The sequence below is a fragment of the Sinohyriopsis cumingii genome, unplaced genomic scaffold, assembly GCF_028554795.1.
Source record: "Sinohyriopsis cumingii isolate HCF-2022 unplaced genomic scaffold, ASM2855479v2 utg000837l, whole genome shotgun sequence".
NCBI lineage: Eukaryota > Metazoa > Mollusca > Bivalvia > Unionida > Unionidae > Sinohyriopsis > Sinohyriopsis cumingii.
The window spans coordinates 2,419,293-2,431,316 of NW_028315936.1; the positions used below are offsets into that span (position 1 = coordinate 2,419,293).

At 34.6% G+C, this 12,024-nt stretch overlaps 1 protein-coding gene across 2 annotated transcripts in view; it reads left to right on the plus strand.

Moving 5' to 3' along the window:
* Positions 1-1,137: 1,137 nt before the first annotated feature.
* The window catches only part of LOC149773191 (cytochrome b5 reductase 4-like), a 164,829-nt gene continuing 153,942 nt past the window's right edge, over positions 1,138-12,024 (plus strand). For both annotated transcript variants that reach the window (XR_016417448.1, XM_089946687.1), the window contains exon 1: positions 1,138-1,536. The gene's annotated coding sequence lies outside the window, so the exon portion shown is untranslated. The remainder of the gene's footprint in view (positions 1,537-12,024) is intronic.

Consider the following 12,024-nt stretch of genomic DNA (forward strand, 5'->3'; position numbering starts at 1 on the left):
ATGAAAAGATCATACAATTTGTTAACCGTAAACCCTCTGCATTTATGCAGTCAGCGATGTGCGATAAAGAAATGTCTAAAAACGAACCCCAGTCAGCAAAAAGGTGACTTCAAGTATTACTTTATTATTATTATTATTATTATTCCATATGAATCATGGAAACTGTCAGCGGCTGAATTTGCATGACTTGTTGCAATGTGTCATCCGAACGGTAATATATACCTATAACACGACGAACGGGGCACATTTGATAAAACTCGTTAAAGCAGCAATTTTAATTTTGAAAAAGATGGATTAAATCGACGGTTGATTAGTGTTCATTGCAAACTGAAATGAAGTGCCAATCGAAAATGACTACAGGGTTTACTAACTAACTACACTGCAAGCATGTTAGGCCACACAAAATTCACGTTAGAATGTATACAAAAATGAAAATAAAAAAATACTTACATTTCAACTCACATACATTAAAATCTGTTATTTAAAGATGATCAGCTCTGAAATCTCTCAAACACTTTTCGGTCATGAAATGTGTTAAGGAAAATAATATATATATATATATATATATATATATATATATATATATATATATATATATATATATATATATGTCCGAATACCGTAATTTTTTTCCACAAGATACACAATTTGAAGCATGACATGGGGTCCAAGTTAAATTTGTAAAACATTGCTGTGCCAAAATTATGTAAAACCGAGGAACTTCTTTTATTGATGTAGTACTGCAGCTGTTAACCGCATTAGCACATAATAGAGAAAATCAATGCAAATCACCGTTTTTGCTTTAAAAAAAAAACATACATGTATATAATAAATATAACACAGACGAGTGGAAGTGGAAACATTTTGCATTGTCACTAGTGGCTTATGTCTATCTACTAAATAACTTAATATCCTCTATGGAACTTAACGAATTCGACTTGCAAGTCATCTCTCTGATATAAAATTTGTATGGATTTTAGCAATGGCCCTTATTCTGATACCTTCGCACTAGATCCTCAGATGCAATAGATTCATTACTCTACCGGGACGCTCGATTTGTCAGTGATTTCTTAATAAAAAACTATTTTATGTTCCGACTTTTCCTTGCATTCAATTTGACGAGGGTTTGCTATGTTTATTCGAATGGGATTATAGGCATTCCGAATTTCCAAAGAAACAGACCAATAGATGCTGACATTTCTCCATATTTGGCTTGACACAATGCACAATATCCAATTTTCATCTCTCTTAACAAGATTACACCCACCAACATCAACAACTTCCTATTAAGGTGAGCACAGGCATGCATTTATAAATTTTTCATTCTGCTAAAAATATTACCAGACATACTGTACCAATAAATGAGCCAGCTGCTTGACGCCATCTTGATTCTCTTGACACGACCTCCACGCACGGAACAGTCTTCTCTTTGATTAAGTCTCAGAAGCTTGACTAATCTGATTCCCAATCGAGCATGCCCTGTATTTGACAGACGTTCTACCAGAGACTGGGAAATAAGCGTAGGCTAGAAGAAAGGTAAGATTTACATAGATGCAGCGCTTAAATATAATACAGGATACACTTTTAGTAGATAAAAAAATTAAAGTCTAACGATTTTGTAAGTTAGAACATAGTTATCATGTTTCTCGTCAAAAGCTAACTTACTGATTTAAACTCCACATTGTCGATCATGAGGAATTCGCATCAGACAAGATTTTATTAATAAAGGTAGAACTATTATTAAAAATTCTCCTGTCATCCCGTTTGTTTGTACCCATTACCGATTTTAAAAACAGAAGGCATCAAGGATATAAGAAAAATTCACGAAACTTGTTGCCAGGGGGTCTCATAGACCTACAAATTTAGATAATGACTCTGATATTTATGTTTTGGGTTCGACTTCTAAAAACATAAATATCAGGGTTGACGTGTTACATTGTTGGACCAGGGGTCTCAAACATTGTCAGCTTGCTGGCGTTTCGAATCAGACTGGAGTTCATTGACCATAACAACACAGTTTACATTTTTTTTATAGTCCTACAATGTAAAATGCCACCATTTATATTTGTCAGGAATACCGAAATCTGTTAAAAGGATAATAAGTGTGTTGAACGAAACAAAGCACTTCCTTTAATACATGTAATAGTATATTTTTATTCATTTCATTAAAGAAACATATTTCAACATCATCTGATTTTGACATTCCCTGCTTTCCACTGCATTCCAGCCGACTGAAATATAGGTTAACAGAGCTTGCAAATACACCCGTTTGCTTGTGTGAGAGTTTGAATTTATTAGAAAAAAGATATTGGAGTAAATAAAGTCCATCTAAAGCAACATGACTTTAATCTGTAGAAAAGTGTTGATATGGGCTGCAAAGTAGGTATGATATTCCAGAATATTTGAGTTCTCATTCTGATGTTAGTCTACCTCAGAACACAGTGCAGTTATATAGGCATTAAGATGGCAACCTAAAATACAAATATCAGGGGAGGCGTCTTACATTGTAGGACTAGGTTGCCATATTTGCTTGGTCACAGTCTGTGTTTTCAAGCAACAGATGTGATGCAATTCACCATCTCTACAAATCTTAATAATTCCATACATTTTGAATTTGCATCTCTTTTCTGAATACATGCATACAAGAGTTCATCATATGTATTTGTTCAGTTTGTTTTAGAAACATTATAACTAGATGTTGCAATTATTTGATAAAGACAATTCAGTTTTTTACTGAAAAAGACTATTCCATAATATATTCATGTATGCGCATTTACTCATCTTAATTTAAATATAAATTGTTTTAAAATCTAATATTAATTTTGTTTAAGCAAAGTCTATTCAGTCCTGATTATTGAATGCTCTGCACCTTAATTGTCATTAGGAAGCTTCCAGATGAAAATTATCTATCACTATTGACTTTTACAGTGGTGGTCTCACATTAAACTGGGTTAAGAACAGAGCATATCAAGTCACATTCTAGGGTAATATAAATTTGTTTGTCAACATGAGTAGCTTTCTTTTTGACATCACAGCACACAACATTAAATCCAGATTGTACTGGATCACACGTTTTGGTTCACTCATCCAAAAATGTCCATTTACTTTAAAATTGATTTTGCCATAGGTATTGCTAGGGCATGTAAATAATGACCTTTCAATAGAATATGGATGTATGATGATACTGAATAATTGACATTTAATGGTATGTAGAATCAAATTCTAAATAATGACACCGGTTACCAGATAATGCCCGTCCACACTTGAATGTGGACATTAACATTGAGCGACTCACTGAGAAAGACAGAAAGTTGAGAGGAATGGAGGAAGCTGGTTGTTTTGGTCTTGTGTGGTCCACCAGACTACAGAACTGATGATGATGATGACCAAATAATCGGTGATGAACGCGTACATGAAATGTGTGACTTTTACTATAGAACCCAGAAATGGACAAAGAGCAGTCTGTCTGGTTGTTTACATCTGGAGCTTCCATTTGCATTGAAACGCCAATAATTTGACAGTGTTAGTTACCCCTTGGTTTCATTCAGGTTAGAAATAATAAATCAATGAATGAAATGACTAAGTTTTGAGCATTTCTTATACCCTTGATGCATTTTGTTTTGAAAATCAACAGGTAGGATACTAACAAATGGGTGGGTATAAAAGTGACAGTTCCTGTTATTGAGCAATTTGGAATTTAAAAAAAACCCCCAGTCTTTTGTGAGATAAAGGCCCAGTTGAGTATTTAAATCAAATGAAATGTAAGACTGTTTATGTTACAAGATACAAGATATTTTATATATTTATTTATATGTGGTCTGTGTAAAAATGCATACAGTATTACCTTTGTATGACACTATTTTAGCACATAACCTAACAAAAGTATTTCATAATTCAACAGATACACTGATGGTACATATTGACAATGAAACAAAAAGCATATCAACAGTACAGTGCCATTGATAATAGCGAATAAAAGACAATACAGCTGTTGATAAAGTATTTCATAATTCTGCAGATAGAGACACAGATGGTGCATATATACAATAAAATGTTCACATCTAAACATTACAATGCCAAGTAACATCACTAAGTAACATACAGATAAATGTATAGTGGGCTTCTTTTTGTGTCCAAATGAGCATATATAATATGTGACAGAAATTTGTACACTTTATAACCAATTTATTGTTAAAAGCATGCACAATGCAGTAATAACAGCAGATTAAAATATAAGACATCAGTATATAGCATGCAGCTTAAGGCAGACATTGGATAAGTATTATGAAACCAATATAATATGGTTGCAAAAGAACCAGTTTAAAAGAACAGGTGTGTGTGAATGCAAGTAATTAAAATAGGCAATATGGGTGCAGGATTTAATTCAGATTCTTCATTGAAGAAGGTAACCTTAGCTGAAGTGCCACCTGACTGCAAAATACGTAGTGATAAAGAACATTTACAGTGCGACCTAGAACATACCTTAATCAGCCTTCTTCTTGATTCCTTGGATGGGACCCCTAGTAATTGAGTGGTCTAAAACGCTCACCATTACGGATCATTGCCATCTCAACTCTGTCAGTATGGGTTTGAATCTTGTAGCTTCTCTTGGGTCAGTGGTTCTTTCCAGGGTTTTCCCAGATTTTTCCTCCACTATTTATACTGGCTGCCATGTATAGTTTATCTTGTGCTGAAAAATGGTGTTAAACCCTACAAGAACAACAACAATATTTTGGGCGATCCACTTCAAAATTCTGGGGGAATTCTATTTGAAAGAGAGCTTACCATACTATGTACTCACTGATACTGTTGCCAGATTTTGGTTTATGAAGATTGTTGTGTCAGTTTTTGAAGGTGACCAGATTACTCAAGTAATTGGGTGTTTCCTTGTGAAGAATCTACTTCAGTTGCCATATATCTTAATCTACTGATGTGTAATGGTAGGAAGGTTTGCTGTCCATAACAGTGAGTCATTTGAGTTACTTGAATCATTAAACACCAACTTTAGTGCCCTATACTGAATTTTTCCTACTTTATCAGAAATTTGTTTGCTGCAGAATTGCCAAAAATGGGGGCAGCAGTTAAAGTTGGACCCTGTAAAACGTTTGTCAATCAAGCAGTAATTAATTAATTAACACCCCAACTAGAGTAACAGATAAACTGCTACTATCATAGATCATGTCTATACTAATAAACCTGAAAACATAAGTGAAATTAATGTGCCAGTTTATGCACTGAGGGACCACTACCCAGTCTGTATAACTAGACATGTTCCAAAATCATCTAAGCATGGTCAGCACTTTCAAATACAATACAGGGACTTTAAACAGTTTGATGAGGAAATGTTCTTAAATGATTTAGTTTGCAAACCCTTCCAGTCAGTCTGCAATATAGCTGACGTCAACACTGCCTTAGACAAATGGTATTGGATGTTCTATGCAGCCTTTGACAAGCATGTCCCAATTAAAACAAAAAGGGTTAAACACCAAATTACACCCAAGTGGATTATCCCTGAGATCAATGAGGCTAGGCACCTAAGAGATAATTTCCACACAAAAAGACATGAAAAGCTATAGAAAGTGGAATTAAAACTAAGCACCTGATAGATAAGGCAAAAGAGAATTACTGTAAACAGGCTATTGATGAAAGTAAGAGTACCAAGACATTGTGGAAGCATCTAAAAGTGCTGAACCCACCTAGGAACAGTTGTCTTCCCCCTAGACTTAAGCAAAATGATGATATAGCAACATCTATACAAGACGTTGTGGAAATGTTAAACAATTTCTTCATAATTATCTTCTCTTCAGTAACAGTATTCAGAACCAGACTAACATCCAAATTGAACTTGATGCTCTTCTGTTATTTATATGAACTAAAATTCCTGATAATAATTATTTTTCAGTAGCTAATGTTAGTGAAGCTGATGTTTTTGATATGTTAATTAAGATGAATATTAATAAATCCTCTGGATTGGATGGTATTGGTCCAAGAATTCTTAAAATTGCTGCACCAGTAATAACAAGGTCACTAACGCATATCATAAACTTAAGTATAATGAGTGGTAATTTTCCAGAAACACTGAAATGTGCAAAGGTTACACCAATCTTTAAGAAAGGAGAAAAGGAAGATCCAGGAAATTACAGACCAATATCAATTCTACCTGTATTGTCAAAACTATTTGAAAAGCATGTAGCCATTCAGGTCTATAAATTTTTGAAACATACTATCTTTTTCATAAAGCGCAGTCAGGATTTATAAAGTACCACTCGTGCCAGACAGAACTTACCAAATTAATTGATCTTTGGCTGAAGGAAATGGATAATGGACATATGACTGGGATTGTTTTCCTTGACTTCAAGAAAGCCTTTGATCTTGTTGATCATGAAATTCTACTGCAAAAGTTGAACTGTTACACATTCAACAATCCTTCTTTAAACTGGTTTAGATCATACCTGAACCAAAGGTCTCAACAAGTAAGCATTGGCAATATTAGCTCTCAAACTCGCACTATTCATTCAGGAGTCCCTGAAGGCTCAGTTTTAGGCCCTCTCCTCTTCCTTATCTATATCAATGATCCACCATTAAATAATGAATCCACAAGTACAGATTTGTTTGCAGACGATGAAACCTTGTATACATCTAGTTCTGATACTGAAGTTATCCAAATGAGATTAAACTCAAGCCTTATTAGAGTCCAAAACTGGGCACAACAAAATAGGATGGTAATTAATGAAGGTAAAACAAAATGTATGATTTTGGGGACATTTCAAACGCTACACAAGTCAGGGAACCCAGAACTATCTCTTGCAATAAATAATCATCCATTGGAAAATGTCAAGCATGAAAAGCATGTAGGTGTGTCCATAGATAATAATTTATTATGGAATGATCATATTGATAAGCTTTGTAAAACACTGTCATCCAAAATTGCCCTACTCAGCAGAATCAAGAAATTTTTGCCTATGGAAAATTGAAATCTATACTACAAGTCATATATTCTTCCAACAATGGATTATTGTTCAAATGTATGGGTAAACTGTGCTAAATCTGAGCTTGACAGGATTTATAAACTTCAGAAACGATCAGCACACATCATTTTAGACGCATCTATTGATCATCCCTCAAAAGCATTATTTACAGAACTCCGTGGTTTACAATATGTGACAGGATAGATTTTCACAAGGCAGTTCTTTTATATAAATGTCTACATGGAATTGCACCAGAGTATCTTCAAGACATTTTCATTCCTTTTTCAACACAATACCAGTTGAGATCAATATCACATGGAAACCTTCTAGCACCAAAACCAAGAACAGAGCAATTTAAAAAGAGCTTCCACTACTCTAGTACAGTTCTGGGAACAAGCTTCCACTACATGTAAAATCTGCTGAAAATATTGAGTATTTAAGAAGAGATATCATGAGCATGTATGTGTTTCTAATATATAATGGAATTTAGTATTTTAATACTGAACATGTTAAAATAAACACTAATTATTGCTATCTTCATATAATGTGCATTGTTATACTCTCCTTAGGAGGGCCTCAAGGAAGAATAGTCCTTTAGTAATGAGTCATCCTCTATAAATAAAGCATTATTATTATTATCATTGTTATTATTATTATTATTATTATTATAGCTTAGCATTGGTGGACAAATAGTGGTTCAGATGTTGCAAGATGTGGAATTGTCTTGCTGCTTTTTGACAGATGTAGAGATTTGGTTGCTAAAATGTAATTGAGAATTGATGTCGACTCAGCCTCACAGTGTATTTCATTATTTTTGGCGAAATTGGGCAAAATTTGCATTGATTGCTGGGACCAATGGGTTAAAATTTCTGAGGATTTTGCATGCATTGCATTAATTGCTGGGACTAATGGGTTAGAATTTCTGAGGATTTGCATGCATTGCATTGATTATTGGGAACAATGGGTTAGAATTTCTGAGGATTTGCATGCATTGCATTGATTGCTGGGACCAGTGGGTTAACATTTCTGAGGATTTTGCATGCATTGCAGTGATTGCAAATCAGTCAATTAGCATCTTGCATATTTTGATCTCTGGTGTGGTGTTGTCATGAACATAATTATACAGTGTCATTTGTTTTGTTATTATAAGATATTAAGCATCAGAGGTCTTGGTAGTGAACCTTGTTGTACAACTTTGGAGATTTTCAGATAAAAGCCATCGTCTCCGACAATTAACTGCTAGGAAGATTTCATTTAAAGCTTAGTTGATTTTAGGAATGTAGCACTGACAGGTGGTTTTTATAATCAGTTGTTTACATGGTAATTAAAGAAGACTCAATACATACATCTTGGCAAACAATTAAATTGACAAAAATAGTGTTCTCAAATCATTCTCTGTAGTTGGATTTTCAAATATTTTGATGCATGTCACCGATTTGAAGGTGATTACATACTATTTATTTGAGTAAATGGATAAAATAAGTGTTAAATCCTTGGGTTTTCATTATAACTAAATCATTACAAACAAACCCTTGAGTTCTGATTGAAATGAAATCATTGCAAACAGTCTTGATTTATTTCTCTCTCTCTCTCTCTCTCTCTTAAAATTCTAGCTATTTCAAAAATATTTCTCCGTGTATTCTTTTATCTGTCCAGACACATTTACAGGTCTACTTTAGCTCTTCTAATTATATTTGCATTCTAGGTCATATACATATATTTTTGGATAACTATAATTACCAACTCATGGTGTTAAGGTGCCAACAGAGATTCAGAGGAAATAAACAACTGAGATGTTACAAGGGCAGGTTCAATATTCCAGTCAGCTTGCACCAGGCAAGCTGACTTGTATTGAGTGGAATATAATAACAAAGAAACTGACAACTTAAAATATTTCCAAATTGAATCCATTAAAATCCATGATGCTTGACTTTTTAAATGCATGAATTCAGTTATAGGTCAGATACCAGTTTAAAAATAATGCAGCTCTGATTCGCAGTACTGTGACACGGTGTAATCTGTTAATTCATATATTTTACAAATAAACAGTGAAAGTTAAGTCCACTTTTTGCTGATTCACAGTATCCCATAAATATAAATATCTGATGTCATCTGTTATGAAGTGCAAAAATTCATCCATGTTGTCTGATAAAATTCTGAAATCCTCCATCATCTGGGCATTGTAAGTCATAGTCTGTTCATTGTAAATATCGTCTGACTCGTTTCCTTGGCTTCTTTAATCTGTGAATTTCTATTAAAGATTGCAACTGAGCTCATTTCAGTTGTGCAGCAACATCACTGAGAGATCAAATAACCACCCTGTTACTTGGCACTGAGCAAGTTTCAGACTTGCTGCTGGATCAAAGGGTTGCCATGTGGGAAAACAAAAAGGTTGTTGCCTTTTTAAGCAGTGGGATTAGGTTGAAACAAGTGCAGAAAGTTGTAGAACTCTACTTGGCACTGAGACAGTACATTTATTAAATTTACGTCTAAATCAAAAACATAATCTTGAAAACAAGTGAGTGCTGACGAACAAGTCAAAGGTTTATTGGGCCTTGTGCACTGGCAAAAAACATGAGAAATGTTACTTGGTAATTAAACAGCTTTATAATGCAAGTGTGAAATTAGAATTTCATGATACATAGTCATTGGGTTATAGTAGAGGATACCTATTTGTAGTATAATCTGCATATTTAAGAACCATTTATTTAACAATTACTATTTAATGGTCCAGGGAAAATGAGGAAGAACTGACATAAAGGCAGTCTTATGCATGATTTCTCTCAGTAGTAAGACCCTATTTGCATGTGACAAGGTCAGTGTTTGCATTTTTTTTTTCCTTTCCAAATGCAAGACCAGCTGAACTGTACTGTGATCATGAAAAGAAATGATTAGAACTCAGTAATCTCACATGGATGAGTTAGATGTGTAATAATTATTTTTGTAATGAGTTCCTTCCCAGTCTGGATTCATGACATTTATAGTGTAGTGTGTTTGATTAACAAAAGAAACTGTTTATAACTAGCCCCCCCCAGTTATCAGCAGGCAGAAGGGTGGGCAATGGTTGCTACCCAGTAACTGTTGAACAGTTGGGTTACAGATGGCCAGATACTATCAGAGAGGTTGAATCAACAGTAACATGAATTAATCAGACACATTATCAACTCTGGGTTTTACATTTTTAACTATGTTATTTGATTGTGATATTGACATGTGAAAACAGATGCATTATTATTTACTGGGATTAATCTTGTGCAGTATTAACTTCCAGAATCGATATGTGAGAAAGCTTGCCGGTAGCTTCTCGTAAGTCGGTGGTTCTTTCCAGAGGTTTCCCGGGGTCTTCCTCCACCATTAACATTGGTCGCCATGTATAGCCTATCTTGTGCTGAAAAATGGCGTTAAACCCTATAACAACAACAACAACTTCCAGAATCATTGATCAGAGTCATTTGTTGCCTGCTTTGAGTAAAATTTATGTAAATTAGAGTTGGTTTCTTTTCGAGTTTCAGCCATAAATAATGCCATGGATATTTAAACAATCAATTGAAATCATTCACTAGTACATTTAGTGCAAAGTGATAATTAAATATAGTAGAAATATTTTATGGTACAAGCTGTACTAAAGTTGTTTATGAGGTGGCTTTCCAACCTGAATGGTTGCCCTGGCTTCCATGGCAACTTCGAAGAAAACCAGTTTTCATAATCTCTAAATAGCAACATTTCTGATGATTTTTGATAGGCTTATTGAATATTCCTTTGGTTATGTTCTTCCAATAATAACACAAGCTTGCATAGAATTTGGGTAGAAAACGTTATAAAGGTCAACTTTGTTACTCCTTTTCTGTATGAGCCAAAACTGTTTTCTACCTGCCAGTGGGTGCATTGGAAACCATGTGTGCCATCCCAGACATGTTGTTGTTGTCGGGTTTAACACCATTTTTCAACACATGATAGGCTATGCGTGTCGGCCAGTATTAATGTTGGGAGAAGAACCACCGACCCACGAGATGCTTTAATCATTATTGGTCAAGCTGTTCTGCAGAAGCTAGAACATTTTTACACCTGATAGTTACGAAAGTTATTTGCATGACCTGATCACTCCTTCCGTCAGTTCTTTGTTATGGGTAGAGAATTTAAACTTCAGGATTTTATTGGGACTGTTTTAGTCATGTACATATAATATCACTCTGAACTTGATGCAAACTCTATGTAATGATGCAAAATTTTGTGGATAATTTCACAGTAATTCTGTCCTGGGCAGCTTGACACGAAACCATTAAGAATGACATATGGGCTAGGCTTGCAATAAATTGCTGACTATGAGGGATGGGTTATGCTCCATTTGGGACATGAAGTGAATTTTAATTAGAATCCATTTGATAGTGATCAGACAGATGGAAAAGGCCAATGTTTACCTAATAGGCTTGATAGCAGAAAATTACACAGTTGAGACAAGCCAGAGCAAAAAAATTGGGAAATTTTTGGGCCATTTGAAACCGGTACTGTAGAATTATATTTTCCAGAATGGTTATTAATAAAGGCAGTCTTGAGAAAATGATTCTGACTTGATGGGAGTGTTAAAAATTGTTGGCAGTTTGAGAAAATAATCCTGATTGGTTAAGTTAAATAAGAGTCTGTTCAGTGGGAAGCCAGAATTTAGTTCCGTGGAAAATGAATAAGTAATTTTTCCCATTAAATAAATAGTCCAAGGAACATGGGTCTTGAAGAACTTGAGAGACCCAGAACCAAAAAAGAGACATGGGGAATTCTCTGATGATAAGTGAGAAAGGGCTCTGGAACTGGCATAAAGGAAATAGCTCCATACCTGTACTGCACAGTGGAAACTAGCACAGTCTACACCCAAGTTGCTTGATGAAGAGAGAGAGAGAGAATGAAATGAAATAATGGCAACGCCAGCCTATCACCAGCAGTGATTTGGAAAAGACCAGAGCTAACCAGGGGATGCTGACATAGCTGGCAATTTGATTTCAGTCAGTCACTTGGTTATATGAAGAAATTTATTCCATCATTATAACAGAATAGCTAATTGAAC